The sequence below is a fragment of the Pantherophis guttatus genome, chromosome 3, assembly GCF_059756535.1.
Source record: "Pantherophis guttatus breed Tessera chromosome 3, ASM5975653v1, whole genome shotgun sequence".
Classification (NCBI taxonomy): Eukaryota; Metazoa; Chordata; class Lepidosauria; order Squamata; family Colubridae; genus Pantherophis; species Pantherophis guttatus.
This window is the reverse complement of record NC_142065.1, coordinates 186,020,209-186,026,116: the sequence shown is the minus strand read 5'-3', so window position 1 is coordinate 186,026,116 and position 5,908 is coordinate 186,020,209.

Sequence of the window (5,908 nt, the reverse complement as noted above, 5' to 3'; positions counted from 1 at the left end):
CAACAGCCAAAGAAGCTGAGTAGAAAAACAGTCCCTGTGGAGTGTCTTGTGAGCTGCAGTTTAAGAAGTTAATGAATGCTGGAAAACTGTGAGGCAGTCAAAACAAACCAGCCAGAGTCAAGGAATGCATTTGTGTCCCTAAAGTCAAAGAGCAACTGGAAGCAGAGTAGCCATGGGGATATGACCTAAGTCAGTCAGGCCCTCCCTTGTTTTTATTCTCAGCATCTGCTAGTTATATTCCGACTCTTGCTTTCTCCAGTTCTTCTCCCTCCCTTCCCACTCTTTCCACATACCCGAATTGCTTGGGATTTTTTTTAATAGAAACTAGCCCTAGAAGAATGCATTTGAAGAGTAAATATTTGGATGTAAGGAGCTTTGGTGCTTTGGTTTCCCACAAAGGTTCAAGGTTCAAAAGGCTTTTCATAAACCTGAATATTGGCCTCTATTCAACAATATGCACACCTGAATGGCAAGAAATGTAAGATTATGTTCTAGGTAGGAAAACCCAGCCAAAACACAGATGCAGAGGTACATGATAGGAAGTATGTAGCTTAAGACTAATACTGGTGAGAAGGATCTGGATGTCCTGATAGATCACAGATTAAGCATAAGGCAACAGTGTGCTGCAGCTACCAAAAGAGCCAGCAGGATCTTGAGCAGGATCAGCAGAGATATAACGCCAAGGACATTGTTCCATTGCACTAGTTAGGCTGCACCTAGAATATAGTACATCCAGTTTTGGCCAGCACAAAAGCAATAGTAATAGCACTTAGGCTTATATACTGCTCCATAGTGCTTTTATAGCACTCTCTGAGCAGTTTGCAACGTCAGCATATTGCCCCCAACAATCTGGGTCCTCATTTTATTTATTTATTTATTAGTCCAATTTATATGCCGCCCTTCTCCGTAGACTCAGGGCGGCTTACAATGCATTATAGCAATAGCCTGCATACTTTTTTTATATATACCTACTTATTAGGGCTTTCGGCCCCCCCTAAGTGGTACTGTTCTATACAAAGTTGGCTTATCATCCCCACAATCCGGGTCCTCATTTTACCTACCTCGAAAGGATGGAAGGCTGAGTCAACCTTGAGCCTGGTGAGATTTGAACTTGCACTAATTGCAGGCAGCTGGCAGCTAAGTGCTAGCACTTAACAGCACTTTAGTCCGCTGCATCACCGAGGCTCTTTTCCCAACCTCAGAAGAATGGAAGCTGAGTCAACCTCAAGCCCATCGAGGATCGAACTGCAGACTGTGGGCAGAGTTAGCCTGCAATACTACATTCTAATCACTGCACCGCCAGGATTCCTACAATTTAAGAAGCATGCTGAAGAAATGGAAAGAGTACAGAGAACAGTGTCAAAGGTAGTGAGCAACTTGAACGCTAAGTCTTATGAAGAAGTTATCACTGGTCTTCAACTTGTGACCATTCATTTAGCAACTGTTCTGAGTTATGACAGCCCTGGGGAAAAATGACTTATGTCTGGTCCTTGCATTTACAACTCTCATAACATCCCCACAGCAACATGATCCCAATCTGGGTGCTGGACAACCAGCTCATATTTATGATGATTGCAGTATTTTATTTCTATTTCTATTTTTTTTTTTGTTCTATTTCTATGAATTTGTATACCGCCCTTCTCCCTGAGGACTCAGGGCGGTGAACAGCCAGATAAAAACACCAAATACAAATATTAAAACACATTTAAAAATATATATAGATTTTGAGTTCACATGACTGCCATTTGCAATCTTCCCAGCCAGCTTCCAACAAGCAAAGTCAGTGGGGAAGCCGGCAAGGAAAGTCACAAGTTGTGATCACTTGATGTCTCATTTAACAGCTGCACCAGTTAACTATGAATTTTTCAGTCGCTATTGTGGTTGTAAATTGAACTGCAAAAGAACGGGGCATGCTTAGCCTAAAGATGAGAAGGTTAGGAGCAGACATGATAGCCATCTTCCAATACTGAAACAGCCATCATAGGAAGAGAGTATAACTACAGGTGGACACTTTAAAGAGCTACCTTATCTAAGCTTGAAATAAAGAAGAATCTTTTTTTTTAGCAATGAGAGCTATTAAACAGTGGAACATCTACCTCCTGGAAGCAGAGAAGGTTTCAAGCAATCACCTTTTTTGAATGGTTTGAGGATTCCTGCTCAGGGAAGGGGGTTGGATTAGAAGATCTCCAAGGTCCCTTCCAATTTTATAATTCTATGATACACTAATCAGAGAGGTGAATTCTGAATAACATTGAAACACAGAATTTCCAAGGTTTATCCAATGCTTACATAATCAGGCTCTCTACAGTCTTCAGTTTTTTATACTAAATATTCAGGTTGCTTGGCTACAAAAGATTCTGTCAGGAAATCATGGCAAAATATATCCGCGAAAAACAAACCTGTGAGTTTTTTTGTTTTTGTCTTGCCACCAATTGCAAAATTATAATTCGAGAGGGCTTACTACTGCGAAGCTATTTCCAGTTCTGAGAAATTCTATTCCTTCTATAATGGTTGTGCTATTTTAAGACAGCAATAAATAAGAAAGAGGGAACGAAAAGCCAGATGATATCAGGCATTGCTTCTTTTTCTGCTGGATAATGATTTCCAAGATTCTTTCAAGTCTGTTATTCAATAACGCATTCTAGAATTTGCAGAACTTTTTACTCTGAAAGTAGGATGGCCTCATGCCCACCAACGTAAGAGGACAAAACCTCTCAGGTCCTGGTGAATGCAGAATTAGGTAGATCTGTGCACAGAGACTTTTCTATCCACACCCCAGTACTCCCAATTTTCCATGCTGCAGAAATCTTGATGCTCCCCCTCTCCATTTTAGAATAGGGCAAGAAGAGAAAGAGTGACTTTTCCTGAGAAACAAAACATCTACTTTCTGTTGAGATCACAAAATTCTGCAGATGTCAGACTGTTAGTCCTCTAAATCTTATTGTATTACAGTATAGTGCAGAGCTGGTATTCAGCCGGTTCAAACCGGTTTGGGCAAATCGGTAGTGGCAACCTCCGCCCACCTGCTCGGGCACAATCCTTTCCTATATCGCTGTGTTTTTGATGCAGCACACGTGTAGACGGTGCGTGCTAGTGAATTGCTGTGTTGTTTGATGTTGCATGCAGGTATGGATGGTGCGCATGAGCAAATTGCTGTGTTTTGTGACACCGCATGCATGCACGAACCAGTTGCTACAGTATGTGAAGCCCAACTCTGGTTTAGTGCATACTATAATGTGGATACATATGTGCATACAGTCACACGTGCAATGCTTCTGAGTAATCAAAAATACAAAAGCAAGCAGCGGTGGGAAACGTAGCATAGGCATGCTTTTTTTTTTCTTATCACATTTTAATGTGGATAGAAATTAAAATAAGGAAAGAAGTGATATGCTGGATCAAAATACTGTAACAAAGGCAGTGCTTGGTTTTGGCTATTTCCTCTGGGGCTTTCCCCCCCTTCCCAATTGTTCAGTCCAGATTAAGACTTTCTCCTTCTGGAACACTTCAGCTATGCAAGTCATGCAACAGGAGTAACAAGCCAGAGAACTGCATAACTGTGACTGGTGGTTCGAAGTGAAACCTCATTCTTCCTTTGATAAATACCATTCATGTGCAGGTTTCAAAGCTCGATCTTTGTGATCCCTCTAAACAGTTGTAATTCTCTGCTTTGAGTAATTTTCTCGTTATACTCTTTACCCAATCAGAGGATGACATTCCCTTGTGACCTGCAATGTACAATAAAGCTTCCACACCATCAAGACTGTTCTGTTTAGTGCATTGCAGCAGTGGTGGAATTCAGCCGGTTCTATCCGGTTTGGGCAAACTGGTAGTGGCGGTTGTGGAAGACTCCGTCCACCTGCCTGGACGTCATCACGTCCCGCTTTTTAGCCTCTCACATGCGCTCACATTTGCGAACCGGTAGCGAAGGTAAGTGAATACCATCCCTGCATTGCAGGTAATCCTCGACATACTACCACAATTCAGCCCAAAATTCATATTGCTAAGTGAGACATTTGTTAAGTGAGTTTTGTTCCATTTTACAACTTTTCTTGCAGTTGTTAAGCGAATCATGGCAGTTGTTAAATTAGTGAATCTGTCTTCCCCATTGACTTTGCTTGTTAGGAGGTTGCAAAAGGTGATCACATGATCCCGGGGCACTGCAACCTTCATAAATATAATCCACCTGTCAAGAGTCTGAATTTGGATCACGCGATCATGGGGATACTGCAATAAGTCATTAAGTGTCATAAATGGTCACAAATCACTTTTTTCAGTGCCACTGTAACTTTGAACCGTCAGACTACCTATACTTGACCCAACTTCCGCCTCCTAGAACAGATAGTCCTCGACTTATGACCACAATTGAGTCCAAAATTTCTGTTGTTAAGTGAAATATTTATTAAGTGAGTTTTGCCCCATTTTACGACTTTCCTTGCTACATTTGTTAAGTGAATCACTGCAGTTGATAAGTTAGTAACCCGGTTGTGAAGTAAATCTGGCTTCCCTCTTGACTTTGCTTGTCAGAAGATCCCAAAAAGGGATCACATGACCCTGGGACACAGTAAAGGTCATAAATATGAACCAGTTGCCATGCAAAGCATCTGAATTTTGATCACATGATCATGGGGTATGCTACAAAGGTTGTAACTGAAAAACAGTCGTAAATTACTTTTTTCAGCTTCGTAACTTTGAATGGTCACTAAATGAACTGTTGTAAGTCGAGAATTACCTGTAGCTGGCTGGTCCTCTGCTTGTAAAGATTATTCTACTCTCCTAAACTAAGCTAATAATAGTCTTCAGAAATAATTGCTGGCTTCTTTCTTCCAAAATAGGCCATTAGCTAGAACACATCCGTGACCATTATTTTTAAAACTGTAAACTTTGACAAGCCACGAATATGTCAAACTGTAAATATATTTATATCTGACGTCTTCTTGGCACTTAACACAAAGCGTTTGACACTGACATTGCATCTATTACCATTACCTCATTTGACTCCTCTCTGTGCTTTGAATCTGTAACAAAATACTAGTGCTAAAGTTCATATCAGTAGGCCTGCCTGCCTGAAAAATTTGGGGTGTTCTTCAGCCTGGCTTGGTACACCCTTGTTTCAAGGAATTTGATGAAATGTTTATAACAGAACTGAATAACAGAGTTGGAAGGGACTTTTGGAGGTATTCTAGTCCATTGCCTACTCAAGCAGGAAACCCTATGCCATTTCAGAAAAATGGTTGTCCAATCACTTCTTAAAAACCTCCAATGTTGGACCACCCACAACTTCTGGAGGAAGTTGTTCCACTGATTAATTGTTCACACTGTCAGGAAATTTATCTTTAGGTTGGTTCTCTCCTTGATTAGTTTCCATCCTGTTATATGGTAGCATCCTGTCCATTGGTAGCAATGACTTATTGGATCAGATCCTCTCAATGTTTTTCAGAGGGCAGGTGCTTGGGTTTCATTGGCTGGCAAATAACATACTCTACTCACATTTGCCAATGACAGTTCATCTACTCTGTGAATAACAGGGGAAAGGGATTGGTAAAGAAAGTACCAGAAATAACTGTGGCTCACTTTATCTAGGTGATAACAGTATTCAAAGAAGGAATATCTCAGTAATCCAGCATGTGGTTGACATGCAGAAAATACCAGGCTCCATTAAATAGCAGTGCCTTGAGCAGCCACACCCAAACAATTGAAGAGCTTTTCCCAACTCAGGGGGAAATGAATAGATTAGTTAAACCAAGGGTGTAACAAAGTTAGGTGACAAAGTCTTATCTTCATAAGCAGCAAGCAGGCATTAGCTGAACGTTAAATGTAAGATCTCAAATAAGGTACAAATATAATGCATCAAAAGTCAACATTTGTAAAGGTAAACTTAAGGCTGTATATGAAAGTTTGTCAGAAG